The 24,815-nt window shown below is 29.0% G+C and overlaps 1 protein-coding gene across 2 annotated transcripts in view; it reads right to left on the reverse strand.

The window, feature by feature from the left end:
- The window catches only part of LOC107451091 (uncharacterized), a 43,772-nt gene extending 26,888 nt beyond the window's left edge, over nt 1-16,884 (reverse strand). The window contains exon 1 of one of the 2 annotated variants that reach the window (XM_071180960.2): nt 16,690-16,884. The gene's annotated coding sequence lies outside the window, so the exon portion shown is untranslated. The remainder of the gene's footprint in view (nt 1-16,689) is intronic. The other variant, XM_071180959.2, reaches the window with a different exon arrangement.
- Nucleotides 16,885-24,815: the final 7,931 nt, after the last annotated feature.

The following is a 24,815-nucleotide window of genomic DNA, read 5'->3' on the forward strand; positions in this document are numbered from 1 at the left end:
AATCTCTAAATTTTGTTTCATTTCATTGCTGAGAAAAAATGCATAGATTTTTTAAAAATTTTTACTCGCTGATGAATTTATTCTAATAAAGTCACGACTTTATATTTTAGCTATTTTTCAAATATATGCTGCTGAAAAAAATGAATCGGAAATTAATCTTAATTGAATAAATCAAGGGGTAAAAACGCTAAGAAAGCAAAAATATAACTTAAAATTCAAAATAGAGAGGGAAGAGGCCTTTTAATAAACATTTTTTATAGTGCAGTCCGGTTAGACACAAAATAAAAATGAATAACTTGTGCAGTTTAGTATAAATAATTATTAATCAATCTGTAATCCAAGATTGTTCTTAGAGTCTTAACAAATTTCTGTTATAGTTACTTGGTTCACTGCTCAAAAATTTTTATTGGGTTATTTTTCAAACACTTTTGTGCTACAGGAAGATAAAAAATTAGACTTTGACAATTGAATACAAGATGCAATGCAGAAAGTTTTATGTGTTTACAATTCAGTTCTTCGAATTTATTACCTTGCCTGGTGGTTTGGAAGAAAGTCGAACTAAAATCTGGACACCTTGTAAGTGCTATAAATATTACTGTACGCTGCACACCTGTCATGTACTTTCAAGAAATCCGAATAAAAATAAGGCACAAATGATTCACTATTTGGACCATAGACAGATATAACATTGTTGTGATATTCTACTGTATAGTCTGCCTATGGTAACAACTCCCTCCCGCCACAAATTTTGAGAATAGCGTATTTTAGAGCTTCTCTTTACTCTAGGGCTTACACATTAGGCCGAAGAAAAAAGTTCCCTCTCTTGCTGACAAGAGCCAAAACCTGCACTAAGCAGTTAAGGTGTCTACACACCGAACGCAACAGCGATGCGAAACACGATTTTCCCCCTCTGTTGCAGTGTGTCTGTTGCAAGTGATTGCATGCACCTTCACACCGCATGCGACAACAAACCTGTTTCCTGGCTAGCGTATGCGCACTTTTCTTCTGTATCTAGTTTTTGTTCCACAGCTCATTTTATCGTTATTTTTTGTATTTAAAAATTTTTTTTATACATATGAATTACTTTTATATTTATATTACTTTATGATTTCAGTACAAGATGCTTCATAAATTGTCGAAATAAACTTTGCGTCACATTTTTACAAATACTGTATCGATAATTTATACAAAATTATTTATTTTTTATAATTTTTGTCTTATAATTTTGTCTACTAATTTTTAATACTTAACCAATCTTTTTATGGGAAAAAAATGCATTTTTTCTGTATAAATTTTTCCGACTATAACACGTATTTTTATTTTGTTAAATAAACTAAATTGCTGGAATATTAAATAATTCAAATTAAAAAAGTTAGGGAAAATGAAAAACAGAAATTATTTTATTATCAAAAGGTCTTGTTAGGAAAAATATTTTTTTTCAGAACATTGTTGTGAACAATATTTTAAATATTACAAATATATCAAGTTTGCAACTTAACATTTTATATAACTAACTAACTAACTCAGTGGCGCGACAGCCCATTAAGAGGGCCAAGGCCGACTGTGCCCATCTCAGTTTTCTTGACCTTGGGCTCTGGGGTGCAGGAGCATATGTTCCGGTCAGGTGGTCAGCCGAACGCGGAACCCCCAGTGTTAGTTCCCAAGCATGCTTGGTACTCATTTTATCGACCCACTGAAGGGATGAAAGGCTGAGTGAACCTTGCCCGGCCCGAGGATCGAACCAGGGACCTGTGGCACGACAGCGCGAAGCGCTACCGCTCAGCCACCGGGCGTCTAACATTTTATATAGACATGATAAAAATGAATTTATTTCCATATGCAAATGCTTCAATATAGTTTTTTTCTTACATTCGCAAGTTGATAGGAATTTATGACATTAAAATTTCACTTTACGGAATTTCCGAGTGGAGCCATTTACACAACATTTAAAAATGGACGCCTTTTATTATTTAGTGACCCTACTACTTTATGAGAAGTACAAGAATGTGCGGGTGTTTTTCTTTTTTCATTTATGTTTTACTTTTGCATAAAATAACATTTTCCAAAAATTTTATAAAAAAAAGGATTACATCGCGTTTTGAATATGCTACATTTCTTTTTCCTGCTGAATGGTACTGTCGCATTAAGCCAGGCATAGTCAGTCTGACAGAACCACTGGTAGCTATATTTTATAACACTCCAAATAAAAATTCCTGGAAGATTGGTTATGGTACCTCAGCTATCAACAATAGACACATGAAGACTATGGCATAACAAAAATTTTATTTGTAATTTCTGTTCTTGAAACTGGTTCATTCACTTAATTGGCGATAAATTCCAAATATGTTCCTTAGCTTCCTTGATTTTCTAAACTCCCGAAAATTTCTCAGAGCAGTAAAATCAAATTATTATTTTTGTTTCTATAAAAATATTCAAGTAGGAAAAAAGGCGTTTTTTCCCATCATTTCTAATATACCCAATTTTATCCGATAGTGATGAACAATACCTTCCATAGAATAACCAATTTACACTAAAAAAAATACAGCTTTTTTTGTTCTATAAAAATGGTTTATTTTTTAAGCTAAAGATCGATCTGATTTCATGCAAGTAAAAATTTAAGCGATTCTGTTTATGAAGTTGATTATAAAAAGAAAATTTAAGGACCCTGTTTTGAGCACCATTGCCGTATTTATAAAATTTTATATTATCAGAATTTCGTACGAAATTTTTCAAAACTTTTCATTCAAAATTTTAGTTTTTGTAATAATTGCCCATTGATGGTCCCTTCATCAACCGAGAGTAGAATTGAAATTAAAATAATTTTTGTCACAATTAATGACAGTTTCAACTAAATAAAAAAGTTTGCCTTTTTCTCTTTAGCGATTGCTTTGCATTTCATTTATGAACTTTACTTCATAACTTTTCGAAAATCTTTTCTAATAAAACGAACGTTCTAATTTTTAATAATAACTACTTTTTAATAGCAAATAAAAAATTAAAAAATTTGTTCTTCTAGAAAAAATATATAATTAAAAATTATTAAATAAAAAATAATTAATTAAAAAATACTGCTTTCTAATCTTTTAGCAACGCTAAAATGCTGCCACCTTTTCCTTATTTCGCTGAACATTTTATTTTTTATTTTTAATGAATCAAGAGTAACGCTTTAATTTTTTATTCATGGTTTAATAAAATCACTTTAAAGTTATCTTAACTAGCATAAAAAGAATTAATTTAAAAGGCTTGATATTTATTTGAATGTCAAGTTATGCTCTGGCAAAATTCATAAATGATTCTCTGTCTAATTGACTATTAATAGTTATTTTACTACCACTCGAGAATATCTGCAATAAAGAGCAAAAAAAAAAAAAAGCGCAAACAAATATGTATTTAAATATATATTCTGTTCACTTGTGCATGAACAATTAAAAATGTGAGGAATACACTAATTGTAGAAGAAATTTATACTATTAGTTTTTTGCAATTAATTCAAAATACTTTTAGAGAATTAATTAAAGAAAAGCATCTATTCAATGCATTTTTCATAATTAACAAAATGCACTAAAATAGCTTAAACCTAAATGAGATTAGCAGATTAATCCCACTTTAGAATTTTAAAAATTTATCTCAGGAATTTATGAAATTAGAAACACTGTTTCTAAATCAAGACCTATCAATATGTATTTTTAATCAATGTATTTAAAAATTTATATTATTTTATATATTTTTAATAAAAATTTCAACGAAGATTTATATAAATAAGAACATTTAAAATACATTTTTGCAATAAAAATGTCTTTTAATGTAAAAATCTTTCAAATATATTCAAGTATTTTATGTAAACATAAGTCACTATGTTCTGAATGACGTTAACATTAAAATCATACGTGATTTCATCGTATTTTCCCTTTGAGAATAGAAATATATAGGAATCGGATTGACTCTCTGAGTCTGCAACAGCGACGAAAATTGAACTCCATCCAATTCTTGAAACCAGTGCGACGGCGATCGCTGGTTGTTGCAACAGAGGGAGGATGAAAGAAGTGCGCATGCGCGAAGTCATTGCAACATGCGATTTGTTGCTGTTGCAGTCGGTATGGAGACTCCTTTAAACGCGAGTCCCTACTTGGAATAGTTAGTTATACCTCGTTATTATAGTCTGCGCAACGGGTCCAGATGAATTGCTAGGGGAGTTCTTACTTTAGACAAACTATAGCCCCTTTTCCGACCACATCAGAGAAAAGAAAGTTGGAATGCTTTGCTCAAGGAAGTCTTAAAAACATGTGAAGTCATGCCTCAACATTAAATTGGGTTTCTTTTTTTAAAAAATTTCCCAAAAAATATCTCAATTCAATGTCATGGTAAAACACAATAGAATCACGCGTCCGCCTTTTTATGCTTTGATTTGGAAAGCGTGGAACATTTGCTTTTAATATAAATAATAAAATTATTTTAATGAATAAAAATAGGATAAGCTAGATCTAATTATTAATTTTCCTCGAATTTTTAAACTAATCATTTTCCTAACTTAATTTGGCCTGTCTTATACAAAGAAAAGAAATTAACATGAATTAAAATTTGAAAAAATATACTTTTAGGGGGAAAAAAAGAATATAAGTAGTAGAATATTTGAAGAAGGGTTGTTTTTAGCCTAATACATATCAACGACCATTTACAAGGTTCATTCGTAGATTATTTTTATTGATTTTTATAGAAAGGATAATTTGCTGAATATAAATAAAAAATAGAGAATTCACTATTAATCTCTTCAAGTGCATTCATTGTCATTTAATCAAGTGCTCTCAGACACAAAAAAAAAAATCCCCTTTAGAATGCTTTCGGTGCTTTGCTAAGTACTTAGTAAAAATATCTTTTTTTCTACAAAATTTTCATTATTATGTCCAACAACTCTCAATAATGAATTAAATTAAGGTATTTTTTTTCATAATTTGGTCTGATTAAATTTCGAATTTCCATATGGCGTACAATGCGCAAGATAATAAAAAAATTGACTACTTTGAACAACTTTTGAGCTAATGATCGGATCTTCACGTTCTAGAACTCAATCTTAAATGTTTGAGGAGGTGACTTCAAATATGCTAATAATTAATTAGCTCAGACGATATTTTAAATTACAAATTTAGATGCGAAAATGCACTTTCTCCGAATAAAAATTCCTTTTTTGACGGAATCAAATTTCTGACCCTCAAAATATATGGGATAGTCGAAATCTGGGAGATATGGTCTTTATAGTTTGGTCAGACCCTTTAATGTTAATTTTACTTTTTGGGTATTTCACCATATCTAAAGAACGTTTCAAGCTAATTGAAAAATTTTTGCATGCACGCATTAAATTCGTTTATCCAAAAATAATTCCATACAAAATATAACTTTAGCAAATATTTATTATTATCTAGTTTTTTTCTTAACAATAGTGGAAAAGATTTTGTCTAGAAAGATACACAATTTTTTATGTAATCTTAAATAATTAAATTTTAAGTGGAAAAATACAAAATTTTAGCGAATTTTGGCAAATAGTTTCTGAAAAATCTAATTTTTAAAAGTGCAAATTTTTAAAATTTGATTTCTCGGGAACTATTTAACCAATTTTTTTCTAAACTAAGTAATGCCTCGCAAACAAAGGCATTTAAATTTTAATTTACTCAAATATATAGGGACTAACAACCTAGAATACTGTAAAAATATACATATATAATTTTTTGGAATAATTTCTTTTACCAGCATGGCCACATCCCCATTTTATTCCTCAAAAAATTTTACAGACGTGATGAAAACTAACTATTTAACTAAAGAAAGTTCTTAAATATTTTAAAAATAAAAGAATTTACCATTAAACACAAATAGGGTGAGCTGGATTCAATTACTTACTTTCCTTGAATTTTTAAACTAATTTATTTTCCAAATTTAATTTGGCCTGTCTTATGAAGGAAAAGAAATTAGCACGAATCCAAATTTCGAAAAAAATATATTTTTGAAAAAAAAAAAAAAAAAAAAAAAAAGATTATAAGTAGTAGAATATTTGAGAAAGGGGGTTGTTTTTATCCTACTGCATATCAACGACCATTTAAAAGGTTCATTATTAGATAATTTTTACTGTCTTATTTGGAAAAGATAATTTTCTGAATATAAATAAAAAATAAGGAAGTTGTTTATTTAAGGAAAAAAATCATTGTTGATGACATATTTCTGATACTAAATTCATACGAAATGAAATTGTCAATTAATGAATAATGATGGTTAATAACAGAAAGTGTGTAGAGAAAATAACAGAAAGTGTTTGCGCTATTATGGGTATGAGTGAGTGATTAATGATTTTTTTTTTAAATTATGTGTGTTTTCATTGAATGTTTTTTTTTCAGACATTCCTGAAAAATTTTCAGCGTCTGACTTTAAATTAATTTTCATTTGTTGATGACGTATGCCTATTTAGGCAGAGGGGGTGCGATTGTTCTTGCTTTCCAGTGGCGCCATCTATCACCAAGAATTAGACTTCTGCCGCACCATACGTCACTCCCGTTCATAGAGCGGACCCATTCATTCATCCACAGATCGTAATTTTGACCTGAATCAGAGAACGATTGATCCCTAATCCAGTACCCCCAGTGGCTTTGATTTGTTATGGGAACATGTAGGACTTTTGCGACTCGACAGATTTAACGTGCATCAGTCACTTTACTACACGGGGAGTCTTCGGCCGGCGGGGTTCGACCCATAAACTCTCGAACAGGGGGCCCAGCGCCTACCGACCAATCCCGGCCTAATTTTCACTTTAAGATATAAAATGGAGACTTACTGGAGCAGTTTTGGTATCGGATATGTAGCTTCTCTGACAGCTCTATTTTTCAATACTTTCGTGAGTTTTTGTTCCACCGATTTCCCTTCGCTCGATTCATGGTTTACGGATTCATGGTGCATTAAAAACATCTTCTTTAAATATCACACGCGTAACGCATTCGAATTTTTAATGTTGGGAACATCTTCAGTTGGAAGTGTCTCCAATTCTCTTCATTTTTTTAAATATTTCTTTTTCCAAAATTAAAACCCACCTTCTTCTCTTTAAGAGCATCGTCTTGACTACGAAATTGAACGACGATTGACAATAATGGATAGATCAATGAACTATAAGCAATATATTAAGACACATGAAAATGTGTAACTTGCAAGTGACTTATCTCAAACAAGTTTATATAGACATCGATATCAGTCACCATAAAAGGAAGCTAGTTCTAGTTTCTTTTTTTTTCAGTTTCAATTCATGGATCATGCACCGCTAATTCTTATGAAAGATGGAAGGTATGATTTTTCAATCATAATTTTGGCGAGACATTTGTCTGCATATGTATTATCAGGCTAAAGATCAATCTTAAGTTCTTTTCGACGTTCCCGCCCCGCGAATTCCTTTCAAACTGCTGGGATGGGGGGTAACGCTGTTTGATCCAAAAGATAACTATTGTACTACTCATGACAGTCCCCCCTCCCCCAATCCGAGAAAATCCGCGAAAGATCCAAGTAAAAGCTGCGTGGACAGTTCAGTCCTACATAAAATCGTCAATTTTCAAGATAATAACGTTCTGTTGCTTGGAAATGAAAGAAAATAAAAATATATTTATTAATATGGAGGTAATTAAATTAAAAACATTTTTTTACTATTCTTTAAATTCAAAAAACTCATTCTAATTTCAAACAATTTTTATCCATAGTAGTTTTTCTCTCATCGAATTTTTTAATCCATGGAAATTAAGACTAAATTTTTATCTTTCATTTAAAAAAAAAAGAACAGAATTATTTTGAAATTGGACAAAGAAAAATTGCACTAAGACATCACAAAATTTGAACTTTAAATCTAAGCTAACTGAGTTATTGTGCCGCCACCTACAATGAAGGCGTCTATTTACCTAATAATGGGAAGTGAAAAAAAAAGCAACCCCGTAGTCCCCTGGTCATTGATTGGTTTAAAAAAGGAATGGAGGTTCATTCGAAAGAAAGTACCCAAAATGTAGCCTCTCAATACTAGTAGAATAAGTAATTTTCCTGGAAGTGCCTTGCTTTTTGAGGAACCTAGAAGCCAGCAGACTTGTTTATCTCGCTTTGCAAGTGGTCACTTGAGGTGTCTCTCGTATGTTCAGGGGCAAAAGACTTTTGGACTTTGCACTAAATGAAGGATTGCTCTGGCTTCGCCCGAGCATATTCTAAACTGTATCGATTTTAAGATCGACGAGGTTTTCTCAAAACCTCATCTGTTTATAGACTTCCTGCACATTTTTGGACTTATGGAATTGGTCTAATTAGGATGGACTTCTTGGGGATTAGAAAAAACAACATAAGTAATTTTCCTTACTTGCAGAAATTTCTTAATGTTTAACGAATTTTATTTTGGAAAACGCTTTAGGTCTTTAATCTTTCCTTCGGTTCTTAAAGTTCAGGAAAGAAAGATAAGAATTAATATTATGGGCATGCATTGAAATCTGGTATTTTACAAATAGAAAGACACTGTACTTTATTATTATTATTTAGTCAGCAGTTAGTAACCCCGCACGCATGTAAACTCTCTTTACACACATAGTATCCCCAAGAGATTTTGAGATCACTGATTGGCTTTCTCGGCATTGCCTTCTGTTAAGTCTTTTTGTAGCTCCTCCTCAATAACATTTCTCCGTAGTTTGCTTCCAAAATGTAAATTAATCATAAATCAGTTCCAGTATATTTCTCATACTAATTTTATGACAAATGTTAAAGTTTTGTTCATAAAATTAAACAGCGTTATTAATTGTATTTTAATAATAACACATTTATTTAAATCTAATTTGCTTTAAATTTTATGCTAATATTTTTTAACATTAATGTTATGAATTTTATGTTAGCTTTTATGCAAAATATATATAAGAATTGATTGATATTCAAATTGAGTAGCATTGTGAATACCCTTATTCACTTAGAAATTAAAAACTCTTACTTAAATTTATTAAGTATGATTGCAGAACCACTCAGTTAAGTTTGAATTTATTACATGAGATTTTAAAATGTATATAAAAAATTTTAAAATTATGTTTGATTACTTAAAAAGGATTTTATCATATCTTAGAGGAAAATATTCTAAAATGTTAAAAAAATTTAATTATAATTCAGCAAAAAAATTTTAAAAGTTTTTGAGAAACTTCTTTTACATTTCTCCTGTGGCACTTTCATAAACGCACTGTGGTGACAAACAAATAATTTCCTGCAATTAAATAATAAAAAAAATATTTACAATCCAAATAGAAATGTACTAGAATGAAAAGAGGGAATTTTTCGTAAATTTATTCTCTAATTACTTATGGTATTAATTTAATGGACATAATCATTGACTTTTATTTTGATGGGAATTATGCAATCAAAAAATAATAAAAGAGGCATCTTAAAAGACAATTGCTTGATTTCTTAGATGCCAATTAATAGTTTTTCGGTATTATAAAACATTCAAAAAAAAAAACATTAAAAATAAGTCATAAATAAGTAGGCATAATGCACATCTCTTAGTTTTAATTTATAAAAATAGATGGCGCCACTAATAAATCTTAAATCAAAAATTTTCTAATTTAGTTTTAGTTATCCACAAAAAATAAATTAAATATTAATTTAATTCGATGAATATTAATTTAATTAAATAAATATCAAGTGAAAACTACTCAATTTTCATTTTATAGTGAGTATAAGGATTAAGCAAGGCAATTAAATTCGATTTCAATGTTAACCAATAAATTAGAAGGAAATTAGCTTCATAAGAATTCATGCATGTAATAATCATAAATTTAACGAAAAAAGCATTTCCCATAAAAAATAAATACAAATTTTTTTTAAAAATAACTAAACTAGTTATTTACCTACAAACAAACCTTTTTACATGAGGTTTGGATGTTCTAGAAATCCATTCCGTATTGGTAAGTTCCCAAATTCCCTTACCCACCTATTGCAATCGTCTAAATTTAGAACATTACTTCTAAGGGTAATGGTATTTGAAGAAATATATTTTTTACTTCATTTTTAAATGAAGAAGGCACTTTCTCTGTTGAAAAAATTGACATTTCAAGTTTGTTCACAAAAGCTGGAGTATAGAAATCACTCTTTGCTGAAAATAACAAGCATGGCAGAATGAAATAGCCATACGTCACAGATGGCGTTGCCGAGAAAGCCAATCAGCGTGCTCAAAATTTCTTGGGGATACTATGTGTGTAAAGAGAGTTTACATGCACCCCGCACCAAGCCTCGACAGCGAACTAGGCACCTCGTCAGTCTCATAATCAACTCCCCCCCCCCCCCTGAATGAATGATTCTGTATTTCTTTCATTAAAATACAGAAATCTACAAATCGGAAAATTTGCAAAAGTTTTTAATAAATTATTTCTGAGTTATCGGTAAAAAAGTTTAACAATAACTGTGAAATTTTCTGTTTTACTCTCAATAAATTCTATTTGAATAGAGTTTACAAAATATACATTTGCCCATACATTAAAAACAGGAATTCAGAGGAAAAGTTATATAAAGCTTTATTTGGAATAAATTGATTCTGCGATTTTTACAACTTCCAAGCTATTAGTAAAATAAAATTTATTTATTACTCGAAATTTTTAGACCAAGACGGCAAACACGCCAAAAAAAATTTCAGAAAAAAAATATATAAAATAAAAAAGTAGTAAATAATAAAGAATAAAAATATATATATATATATATATATATATATATATATATATATATATATATATATATATATATATATATATATATATATATATATATATATATATATATATATATATATATATATATATATATATATATATATATATATATATATATATATATATATATATATATATATATATATATGGGGGATTCTCACGAAACATGACATTCACTGTCCCTTGCTCCAAGATCTAATACTATAATACTAAAAGAACATTTTTTTAAAGAAAATTAATAAATAGCATTGCTGTTAGCATTTTAAAATGACTTTGCACTAGCATTGACTGCTTTGTATACTTAAAAAATTTAATTGAATATCAAAATGTCATTTTCCTGGCAAGTCCCAAACAATATTTCCAATAATAACTAGCTTCAAAACTTCCCATACATTTTTCAAAATTTAATTTTTTTTATCTTATCCTATGTAAGCATTTCTAGAATATGCGCAGAGGGCATTGTTTACTAAAACTTCGCTTAACTTATTAACTTTATACCAACTCCGCTTAACTTATTAACCTTATACCAATTTATGTATGATTGTAATATGCTTGAGTGTAATCAAAGTTATTTATTTATTTAATGATTGATTATTATACACAATTTTATTCTGCACATATCAGTAACAAATTTCTTTTGTTTGCTTCTTTCTACAGTGGATAAAAAAATTAATTTTAGCTACTTGTGGTCCATCTAACATGAAGGCTTAAGTTGAGTTATTTACTATTAACTTAAAATGACTGTTTTTTAAATTTCTAAGGTAATGTGTCATTTTCCTGGCATTCAAGATTTGGTGAATTTCTATTTTATTTTTTTTTCTCGAGCAAATGTAAATAAACTACACTGCTGTCTATAAGACATTAATAAGTGTAGCTAAAGAACTATACAAAAAAAATTTTAGATTTTTTTGAAGACATTAAATTTGAAGAAATTTTTTGGTCCGAATTGTCATATTTCGTGAGAATCACCCATATACATATAATATATGGCAAATAAACTTTCATAATTTTTCTTTGTTAAAATTAAAGGTGTAACTCAATCAAAAAAACGAAGACAGAAAGGCCTATGAATACAAAATTTTGTCGATTGTTAATGTAATGGATTGCGTAATGGAAAAAGTTATTAATCAACTTGAAAGCTGAATTCAATTTTCGTATTAACAGTTGAAATTGTTGATCAGATCGCAACCTAGCAAAAATTACGCAAAATGTGTTAAAAATAAACTTATTATTAAAACATATCTCAAATATTTTCATATTCTAAAGGTGATGATTACTTAAAAAGAGTTTTAATCTTCAAATTTAAAATTAAATTTTTTTTAATCAAAAAATCTGGTGCGGATACTTTTCACCGTAAAATATATTTTTTTCTGGAACCCGTTCCAGAACAGTAAATCTAATATACCAGAGTTTTCACAGTAATTACCCTGAAATCACTCCGATTGAATGAATATTACAGCGGTATAATGCATAACGGTAAAATAGGATTTTGAGGTAAAATAAATTTTATGAGTGATACACCCAAAGTTATGATACTTCATATGCATCGTAAATTCATCGTACTATATTGTTATTATAAAGTTCGTACTATATTATTATTTTTAAAATGCAGAGTAGTCATTCTTGAAACTAAAATATTTTAGAATGTCCTGTTTCCCCTGGTTTTGATATTATAAAAAATGTATTTGATATTTCAAAGAAGAAAATTTTACATTTATTTGAGGCATAAAAAATTAGTGAATAAAATTCCAAATTTAAGCTTTTTTTGAGAAAATTTCCTCTGCTAAACTTTTGCCATCTTTGAAAAGTATAATTATTAGTCAAATTTGAATGAATCATTCGTTCATAGCTACTGCAGTATCCTCACTGCTGAGTCAAACTCAAAAACGACAACTGCCCCCTGATGCAGTTGTGAGATTGAGACTGCTACTTCAATTTCTACTTCCGAACTTTGAACTGAAGTGAACAGTAGTTTTACTGCAGTATCCTCACTGCTGAGTCAAACTCAAAAACGACAACTGCCCCCTGATGCAGTTGTGAGATTGAGACTGCTACTTCAATTTCTACTTCCGAACTTTGAACTGAAGTGAACAGTAGTTTCTTTTTAGATATAAACAAGTTCGTTCACGAGATGTTGTTCATCTGATATTATTCTCTCTCGCGATCGTCAGCGAGATATGTTCTTATTTCATGTAACCTTTTATTATTTTATTTTAAATACATTAAAATGTAATATATTGGATTAACTATTATTTCCTTTCTGCTGCATAAAAGACAGGATTGGACTTCGTGATCGGGTCTAAACCTGTACTACTAACATGGATAAAAAAAAAATTAAGTAGATTTTATGAAATAATGTAAAGTTCATGATAGTTGTTGCAAAATATACTAAATGTGTTACACATAGGGAATTTTAGGAATTTTTATAATCATCAAAATAGAAAAACTATAATATTTTCTAGTTATGATTAGCAATAAATGAACTTGAAACGTTATAAATGAGACTCGCTTAATTATGTATTAGTTGCACTTATTTAAATAATAAAGCAAGCAAAAATCCTGTTTCAATAAGAATTTTTTAAGGAAACTTACTAAATTTCAAGGCATTTTCCAAAATTTACAAAACTAGGAGAGTTTTTGTATTAAACCAGTAGACCATCATGAGAAACTGGCAAAATTCAGGAGTTTACTGGAAAATCCAGTAGAGTTGGCAGCTATGCTTATTATACTTTTTTATAAACAAATTTGTCTTACTTTTTAAAATAACCACCATGCAAGAATATAATATTTAGAGCATACATCTATACATAATAATAAACGCGGCTGTGTGTGTGTCTGTCTGTAATCACAATATATCGCCCCAGAAGGCTCGCCCAGGCACGAAACTCGGCACATAATTGTGTTTTGACATAATGAAGGAGTATTTTTTTTTTCTTTTTCAAAAATTTGGATTGGTTTTCCAGTTATCAGTCATTTTGTATGAAAATCTATGTTTTTTCGTCTTCCATATTCAAAAAACTATTAAAAAATGCATATACTTTTCTCCACTCTTATAAATGCATGCTAATGCGAACCATACAATTGAAATATTAATTTTCGACAACTTAAACCAGTAATATACGAAGGAATTAATAATTTAATTGTAAGGTTCGCATTAGTTTACATTTATCAAAGTGGAGAAAAGTTTAACTTTTGTGTTAAAAATGTGGCAAACGTAAATAGAACGCTTCGCTTTGATATATTTGTCGCTGTTCATAATTGTTATAATAAGTTTTTCTTCTTCTTTCCACGCTCTATTTTTTTTTCTTAAGCGAAGACAATAATTTTTGTAGCGATATAGAAATAGAAATTGATACCGTAAAAAATTATATAGAAATAGAAATTGATACCATAAAAAATTAATTCGTTTTCGTGTTCTTTTCATGTATTTAGCATTTTAGTTTTTTTTCTTAAGCGTTGTAGCTATATAATATGTAAAATAGGAATTTAATTGTTTTTGAAGGAGCGATGACACTTACCTTGGATCTCTTTGGTTTTTCTATTCTTTATTTTAACAGTTTTTATTAAATGTAATTAGTTATTTTCAGAAAGTTTCAGTTTGCAGGTAAGCACTTAGATTTTAATATTGAAGTTTCATGATTTGCTTTCATAGTAATTGTTGTTCTAAAGTATTCGTTGACTTCTTAAAAACCCGATTACTGACATAGCAGAACCGCCTTCCAAAAAACTTTTGTATATTTTTATATTTTTGTATATTTTTTGTATAAACTTTTGTAATTTTTTGATGACCAAAAAACTTTTTGTATTTTGTCAAAGAAAAAGACATTAAGAGATTCTCAAGGAAGAAGAAGGGCCCAAGAAACGTCTGTGGAACGTCAAAGAAAGATGGAACATGACCGAATTTCGACAAGCAATTCTAGAGACCAAGAAGTATCAGAGAAACGTCAAAGAAGATTAGAAGATGATCGTGTCTCAACTAGCAGTGTTAGGGCCTGAGAAACACCTGAGGAACGTCAAAGAAGATTAGAAGAGGTTCGTGTCTCAATTAGCAGTGCTAGGGCCCAAGAAACATAGCGTGTCGGACAGCTGGTCGCCTTAGGCGGCTAGTATTCATTAAAATCTTGGCACGATTCCTCGTTGAGACATATCTTCCACATTTTGCAGATTTCTTTACATATTTATGCGTATAATTCTGTATGTATTGCAATGTTTTTGAGTTATGGAAATATGTTCGAGTCTTAATGATTTACACTAGTTAATTTTGCTAATTAATAAGTACAAATAACAAACAACCAAAATTAAACATTTTAATTACAAAGTTAAATTATTAACCTATAATCCATTGAAAAATTTTTATTCTAATTGAGAAGCTAAGGACAAAGATTTGAGACTAGTTAAAATGATTTCCAAATGATGGCCAAAGAATTTGAAATTTCAAATGTAATTTCTTTTATAAATAATACCATATTTTTAGGTCAATTATTAAAAAACGATCGTACTGATAATTAAAAAATTATCTTGCTTAAAATAATTATTATCTTTCAAAAATAAATATAAAATCAGTTCTTGAATGCAGGAAGTAAAATTGATAAATTTAAATTTGTAGCCAGTCGAAATATTAAGAACGTGAATTGATGTTAGAAATATGTGAAATAAATTATTGCAAGAGCTATTTACCCTTGATTGAAATTTAGTTGAAATAATAAAAACATTTTGTAATATATTTAAAAAAATAGAATAAATTTATATTCGTAATACTAGGCATTTTAAACTGTAACGTATTTAAAAATAGTTTTCAAAATATTACTAATAAATTTATTAAGGAAAAGAGTAATATAGAATAGAATAAAATGTAATTATTATTCAGAACGTAATGTAATTATAAATCGAAATTTATAAAAAACACATGCTTACAAACTAAAAAGTGATAAAATTATTTATATCATAATTATTTTTTTCAAAAAAATTAATGAAATACGTTTTTTTTTTTAAGAAAGCTATTGTTTCATTTATCATTTAAAGCAGATAAAAAATAGCAATATTAACGGTTGGTATTAATGATTAATTACATGGATTGGTTGAAATTAGAATAGATTTATTAATAAAACATATAAAAAACCCGCCATTCAATAAATTACCTTTGCATTAAGCAATTAAGAGTCCTTTTAAAACTAAATTTTATTTAAATTAAGTTAATTAAGTGATACTGAATTTCATTTGAATTAATTATTTTAATATATTATATTTACTTTTACTGGTTTATTTAAAGCAGATAATAAATAATGATTATGAAAAGCGATTATAAAAAGATATAATGAAAATCTTTATGGTAATTGATTAAAATAAAAAGATTTATAAACAGAAAGTTTTTTTCGCAAACTAAACACGAAAAAAAAATGATAAAATGATTAAATTAATAAATCAAGGAATTCAAAAAAATTAACTTTGCTTAAGAAATTGCGATTACTTCAAAAATTAAAGTTCATTTAGATTAAATTAATTGATTACTATTGAATTTGATACTAATATATTTTATTTAAATGCGTCAATTAGTATTTGACTGTGTAATTCATTATTCAATCTTAGATTAAAAAATCAATAATATTTATCAAAACTATAATTAAAAAACTATTTGCAAATAATTTACTAAAGCTAAACAACTTACAATTTGTTTGTCATTTGACTAAATATTAAAAGTTCAAGTAATATTTGCATGGAAACCAAATTTGTTAACAAAAGGCAAATAAAAAAATAAAAAAACACAGTAATATGATAGTTATTGTACTAATTCAATTATAAATTACGCTTAATGTTAGTTGCTTATGGAGCGGTAATATAACCCAGTTGCTTGCAAATGAATATAACGTTTGAATAAATATAAATATAGCAATTCAAATATAATTTAATAACTCATAATTATTAGATAAAGAATTAATGCAAACATAGTCCTTACCAGAAAATACTTGATTAGTATTCCTCTGAGAGAAACGCACAACACTGTGGAAAATGGAAAACTGAATTACTACCCCTGACGTCGGTACTCAGTTCAACACCAAACCACCCACTGCGTTTAGTTCACTGTAGTAATAGTGATTTCCTATTGGTTAGTATCTGTTTGAAAGATTCAACGTACTTTCTGACGTTAGATAGAAGGTGGATCCAATGTATTCGATAACTATCCAAGCAATAAAAACCAGTTCTTTTGAAAAATTCCAAACATTGAAATACAGGGAAAGCAAAAGAAATGCAAAAGTCAAGCTTTTGCATTTCTGAGATCGAAGGGAAATATTTCATACTTCAGGAAAATTTTAAATAATTTTCTAAAAGGGTGATAAAATTTTGCTCTTGAACTAAGAATAATGGAGAAAAATTTAGACAAAAGAAAAATTATAATCATATATAGATAATTTGACTAAATCTAAATACTTATTGAGTCTGGCTATAACAGGGGTTTCCAACTTACATGAGGCCGGGGGCTGCTATTAAAAGCACCAGTCAAACGGCGGGCTGCAACTTTATCAAAATTTTACATAGGACTCTTTTATGTTTGAAGGAACATTAAATATTACTGTCAGATTTGTATCAATGTTTTTATAACATTAAAAAGCAAAATAACAAGCATCGCAAATAATGCTTGTTACGTATCATTTCGAATCTTCTTTTAATCAGAAACTTAGTGACAAGATTTTTTTTTTCTTTTAAATTTAATTCTGTGATAAATTAACATTTATTTTCAACTTATTAGGAATTATAGCAACAACAAAAACATTTTCGAGCATCTGAAATTAAATTTTCTTTCTTTTCCGCTCGTGCGATATTCAATTTAAGTAATTTAGATAAAATATCTTACACGTTCTTACACGACACGTTCTTCTCTATCTGACACGTTCTTACAATTTACTACTTTTATGTTCAGCACAGCATTTCCGGCTTTTGCGCCATTAAATTAATTGACTAGATTTAATTTTAAAGCTTATGCTTTGGAGGTTAATGAAGACACAACACAAAATATTATTTTAATTACATCTACCTGTATAATAATAATTCTAATGAATATTGAAAAAGTGTTCAAATATAATTTTAGTATTAATTATTAAATGTCTTTCTCTTTTGACAAAGGAGAGATTAAGAGTGGGGAAAAAAAAAACAAAAGCAATCTCCTTGAGACAGCACCATTTTAACAGATGGTGGGGTTTTATATTGATACGGAAACGTTAATTGTTTTGTAGAGTTTATTTAGTCTGTATTACGACTTCTAGTAAATCCCGGATCATAGTGAGATCTCCAGATATGAAGTTACAGACTTGAAATGCCATTCTTTCCACTTAATTAAAACCTTTGACAAATAGCTTCTAGAGCAGGGGTTTCCAACTTTCAAGAGGCCGGGGGCCGCTATTAAAAACACCAGTCAAATGGCGGGCCGCAAGTTAATCAAAATTTTATATACGACTCTTTTTGGTTTGAAAGAACATTAAATATTACCGTCAGATTTTTATCAAAGTTTTTTTAATATTAAAAAGCAAAATAACAAGTATAATGCTATCAATCATTACAAATATTGTTACTGTTATCATTATAAATAATGTTACGTATCATTTTAAATCTTCTCTTAGCCAGAAACTTAGTGACAAGATTTTTTTTCCCTTTAAATTTAATTCTGTGATAAACTAACATTTTTTTCCGGCGTATTAGGAATTATTGCAACCACAAAAAAATTCTAGAGCACCTGAAATTAATTTTTTTCTCTTTTCCGCTCATGCGATATTCAATTCAAAGAATTTAGATAAAATATGATATTCATTCCCTCTTTAATGTGTTTTAAAATTTACAAATGTAAATAATTTCGTCCAAAATGTGTGTTTTCAAAAAGTTAAATGGGAGAATTTCTTCAAGAAAATTTCTGATACGCACATGCTAATTTATATTCACAAAATACAAAAAAAGCGCAACATACACGATTATTTTGTATTTGAATAAATATTTTCGTGGATGCAAAACCTGAGACATAATTCTTTTTGCACCATTGGTATGTTAAATTTCCCAAAAACGAAGAAATTAGGTTTCTTTAAATGAATTAAAAGTATTGTAAACCCATATAGATTTTTTATGAAAATTGTCCACAAAAAAACAACAATATATTTTAGTTCGCGATCACAAAAAAAGGCTTCACCGGATGCGTCCTATTGGGTCTCCGGTTGGTAATCACTGCCCCATAAGAAAGGCTTATAACTTATGGATTCCGACCCTGTTTGGGTTTAATTGTCTATTTCTTTTTAATTTTTAAGTTAAGTGATACCAATGTATTTAAACGGAATCTTAATTAATTCCAAGCTTAATTAATTTCTTTCTTATAAATGCATTTGAAGGTATTTGTCATTTCTTGAACAATATAAATGTAATAATTACCAATAATTACAATTTCAAATTATAACGCATACAGCAGCATTTAATTCATCTATCCAAATTTTATGCAAAATTTCATAATGTGAGTGAATTTGGATATTACTCACTTTTGGCAAAGTATTGATTATTTGAAAATACTAATAATGATTTCTTTAGAATTTTTGAGCGCTAAGCACTTTTTATTTCAAGTTCACAGTTTTACTGTCAATATTATATGTAATATTGTTATATTTTAACAATCTATTCTAAAGTAAAACGGCGCATTAAAAAAAAGTATTTCAGCATTAATTTCGAGTTATTTCTCTCGTTTCCCCCCCCCCCTTCCTTCTAACTGAATTTATTAATATTTACCATTTTATTTCTTCGCGCTGTCGTGCCACAGGTCCCTGGTTCGATCCTCGGGCCGGGCAAGGCAGACTCAGCCCTTCATCCCTTCAGTGGGTCGATAAATGAGTACCAAGCATGCTTGGGAACACTGGGGGTTCCTCGTTCGTCTGACCACCTGACCGGAACATCTGCTCCTGCACCCCAGAGCCCAAGGTGAAGAAAACTGAGATGAGCACAGTAGGCCTTAGCCCTCTGTGGGCTGTCGCGCAGCTGAGTTCAGTTTTTATTTCATCAGTAAATAAGATAGTAGCTTGAAGACGTCTTTGTTTCATTTCAAGTAAAGTTTTTTTTTTTTTTGGTAAAATTATTTGAAATGCCGTTAATTTTCCTTTTTACATTTAAAATTTTCTCCACAAGTCAAATTTGAATAAAATAATTATCCCCTTTACTGCGAGTTGCCTATTACAACAACTGATATATGAAGTACCGTTTGCTATTCCATAGAAGCAATGTCATTTTAGAGCAGATTAGAACGTTTGAACTGGACTGTTCGTCCCCCTAAACCGAAGATATTTTATCGGATATGACACAATGAATGGAATAAACAGTTTTTATATTTTTTGGGGCCCTGGACATGTCATTATTTCTGAGCCCTTTATGATCCTACAAGACATCATATTCAATTTTCAAATGATTCAATCTTTCTTTAAAAAAAAAAGGAAAAAATAAACATATGGAGACAATAGCTCAATGCTCTAAAAAATTTTTATTTTCCAAGCATTGTTGAAATATTTCGTTCATTCTTTCATCAATACGCTTTTTTCACATTGAGAATGAAAATTCAAAAACAAATTATTCTACTGAACTTCAAATTATGTTTTTCAGTCAGAGAGAGAGTTTTAAAAATTTCGTAAGAATATTTAAAAAAGAAATGGGTCATTTTCTGGGCCGCATGCATAAGTGGTGAACATTCAGTTCATATAACATAAATATTTAATAAAATTCAGAATTGACTGCTGTTAATGTTATTCGAACGTTCCCCCTTCTTTCGAAATGCGCCCTGCCCTCACAATGTTTTTCTACTATCCAAGAAGCCTGTAGAAGTGTTTCTCCTTTACATCACTAATCACAAGGAGAAAGTAACATTGCCTGCTATTCCTTTTTAGCATTTCGTTATTTGGTAGGAAAAAAAATATCCAACTTACGAAATACTGCTATACATTATAAACTTCTGATACACAGAAATGTCTTACAAATTACATTTATACCTCAAAACTAAATTACTTATTTAATCTGTAGTAGATTTCTCAACTTAAGAGGCCTCTACCTTACCATTTTAGATTTTTAGCTAAATTTTTGATTTTCCTTTTCTTAATATTTAATTATTTATTATTTTTGTACTTAACAAATTTTTGATGATGTAGTATTATCCGGTGACACAATACCTTTCAAAAGAAGAAGAAAAAGAAAAGGAAGAAAAGAAAACAAAATGTGAAAATTAAGGAGTTGCTTAATTGATTATGAAAAATAGTGATAGGTCATTTTCAGAACTTCTTTATATGGGTCATTCTCACAAAAACAGTCATTTTCATGTCCCCAGTACATTTTATGTTTGTTTTATAACTGGATTTCTGGGAATTTCTGGGAAAGTGTCCTTCAGAATGCAGGCTAACAAAAGAATACAAATAAAATTATATATATTTTTTTTTTATATTTATTTTAGGTAATTAAAATGTACCAATATGTCATTCCCTCACTTGTCCCCACTGTTGATTTAAAAAAAGAAAAAATTGTTTCTGAAATAAAAATAAAAAAATTTGCAGGAAGCTGTGAATAGTTTTTTAAATAATTTGAGTAATAATGATTTTAATTTTAATTTTTGTAATGTTAATTTTTTTATTAAAAAAATGATTGAAAAATTCTAGGTTTTTATATTTTTTTCTTTTATTTATTCAATTCAAGTCTTAACTGAGCAGCCCCAGTTAAGCATTCTATTAATTTGTTACGTATTTCTTTCTCTTGACATTCTTCATTTTATTCTTCATTTGCGCATTGTAATAGAGGGCGTTGTTTTCTTTAGGTTTTAGTTTTTTCTTTTCATTCGGTTTGCTTGTGAAATTGATGTTTGACCTGTGAATATGAGAGTTTTTATTTTCCTGATGATTTTGTTTGAGTTTCTTTTCTTAATTTGTTATTTATATTGCATGTTTTCTTTCCTGGACTTCTATACAAAACCATCGGGGTACTGAGGGAGTTAATTTAAGCATTTGCTTCTCCCTCAATTAGAAATGGTTTTGTTTTTATGGCTACCGGGGCCGGTACCCCCTGAAGACGTCGGCTTCGGTGGTCATATTTTCATTTTTATTTCCTTCATTTTCTTTTTCTTTATAGTATTATTAAATTTTTTTTTTGTTCAATCGTGCCAGCCAATTTTATTTCCCAAACCTTTAAAAACTATTAAGTATATAAAACTAAATTATAATCATTTTCAAACTTGAGGTAGCTGTAACTTAGAGAAAAACATGTATTAAAATAAAATATCATTCCCTCAATATTAGCGTCATTCCCTCATTTTTTAAGCAGGGAAATTAATTAATTCATTTAAATATTAAGTATAATTTATGGGATATATACTTTCTTTATAATGCCATTACATATTTCTATTAATATAAAAAGTTTTAGAGCTTTTTATTCACTTTACTTTTTTGGAATTTTATGAACTGAAAAATGACAGTTTTCGTGAGAATGACCCATATATATCCTCGTTTTTAACTTTAAAACAATAAAAATCATCTAATTGTTATTTTGAATCAACCATTTAAAATACACATATGTTAATTTTTAAAGTTTTTAAAATTTTTCCGAATATTCTTATTGCGTAAATAACGCAAAAATAAAGATATATATCAAAATTCAAAACAGTCAAATGTATATTATTTAATCACCTTTCAAAAACTCTTGATTGCAGAAGTTTAATTATGCAGGAAAAAGTTAAAAGAGAATCTAAATTTCGCTTTGCATCCCAAATTACGATAGGGTGACGACCATGTATGGAAAGATACTGCCGAATAAAAAAAAATATTTCCCATCAGTTTATTTGTGAAATAAGAGGTGTTAAAACATGTTTAGAATTTTCCATCCCCGTTGACTGTTTGCAAAGTGATAACTTTAATTAACAAATCAGTATTGCCAACATTAAAAGACGAGGATTAAAATTGACGACACTCGGAGAGCGTATGGTGCCACTACCTTGTACTTGGAAACACCGCCTCCATTATATGGTTGTTAAAAAGGAATGATAGTACATCTATTTTAATTTTCAATAGGAATTAGAGTGCTGATTGCAACAAGCACAAGCTCAAAGATAAATGGAGGTCCAAAAGTTGTTTCAACCCTTTCAGTCCTTTAAAATTCCAGAAAACAAGCAGTGGTTATGTGACGTCACATGTGGGGGTGCTTTCCTTCTCCAAAGGAGTACAAAACTTAGACCAGCTGTTGAACTTCTTCAAGGTCGCTTTTCAGGGGGTTGACCTAGAGTTGAGGGAAACAAGAAGGGGATATGTGACGTCCCATGTGGGTAGACGGAAAAAAATGTCCCGGAAATAAAGGTACGGAAAAAAAGGTCCAGGAAAAAAAGGTACCTGGAAAAAAAGGTACGGAAAGAAGGGTCCCTGGAAAAAAAGGTCCCGGAAAAAAAAGTCCCGGTAAAAAAGGTACCTCCATAGGGAAAATCTGAAGGGATATTTCCCCTCTCGCTTTCTGGGCAACATGCATGCTTCTCGCTGTTTCAATGAATATTCTTTTTATCTGTAATAATTCGGATTAGATCATTGAGGTAACGAGAAGGGTAAGGGGGGGGCACTTATAGGCTGGTTGTATTACGCTTTTTTTTTTATTTCACTTATTTATTCTTCTTTGATTATTTTTTAAAGCAGGAAGATACAATTTAAATTTTTCAATAATATTTTACTTTTTTTTTAAATTTTTTTAAGCGAAAAATGTGTAATTTTCTATTTTAAATTATATTTTGTGAAGAAGTTGCTAATGTGGGGCTTAAAGTAGCCAATCGGGGAAGTTGGGAGGATTTATGTGTTGGTTTGGTTATTCGTGATTGGAGGTGTAAGTATTGGTGCCTTTTAGTTAGAGTAGCGGTATTTCTTTTTTTTATAAGCTGGGTATGTTTAATTTCTCTATTTATTTTATTTTTTTAGGGCAAGATTTAATATAAAATATGCTATTTTTTTTTCATTTTAAATGATATTTTTTGAAAAGGGTGTTGATATTTATATGAGTCGATTAAGGAAGGTGGGTGGATTTCTGTGTTGGATGTTTATTCTTTAATTGTGGAGAAAGGAAAGTATTGCTCTTTTTTAATTAGAGTCACGGTATTTCTTTTCTTAGAAGCTGGATGTATTTAATTTATTTATTTATTTTATTTTCCTAAGGGGAAGATGCATTTTAATATGTTTAATGTAAAAGATGTTATTTTTTTTATTTTAAATGATAAATTGGAAAGAGGGTATAGATATTCATATTAGCCGATTGAGGAAGGTAGGAGGACTTTTGTGTCGGATGCATTTTTTCTCTCTTTTTATAAGATTTTAAATTGTTATAAGAGGTTTCTTCTTTTATTTATTTATTTATAGGTTTTTTATTTCTTATAAGAGATACGTTTATCTCTATTAACTTATTTTATTGTCGAAAATTCTGATTCGGATGGTTGGTGTCATGGAAATATTTTAAGTTCATATTAATTGATATTTAGTTTTGCTAATTGAGGTAAAGGAGGAAGAACATTTAAGCACAATGTTACTTTTTTCCCCTTCCTTTATATGATAAAAAACTGTTTAAAATTTTTTTGTTGTTTCTGTTACAGAATGTGTGTTATTCTTCATTTAACTAATAGTTTATAGAAGTAGTTGACACGACGCTAACGTTATGAATAGTTTTCTTGCCGTTTCATAATTTTGATTCAGATTCGTTAATTAGTGCAAGTAGGAGGAGGAGGGATTTGATGCAAGAAATTTTTTTCACTTCTAAGAAGGAGTTTCTTAAACTAGATATTTTTTTGTTAAATATATTTCTTTTCTTAATTAAACAAGGATTTTTTTAAAACATATGTCAGTTTTTAAGTAATTAGTGGAGATACAATTCTCTGCAAAATTGTTTTCACCCTATTTTAACAGTTATGATTCATTTATTTTGGTAAAATGAGGAGTCTTTTACCAGATAGGTAGTCTTTTAAGGGATTATTTTAATACTGAATTTTATTAAGAATATTTTTTGTTAATACATTTCATTTTAACACGGTTAAGATTTAATTTAAGATTTCGGCATAAAAAAAATTTA

The sequence above is a fragment of the Parasteatoda tepidariorum genome, chromosome 8, assembly GCF_982258835.1.
Source record: "Parasteatoda tepidariorum strain Cologne lab strain chromosome 8, Ptep-v5.0, whole genome shotgun sequence".
In the NCBI taxonomy this organism is placed as follows: Eukaryota; Metazoa; Arthropoda; class Arachnida; order Araneae; family Theridiidae; genus Parasteatoda; species Parasteatoda tepidariorum.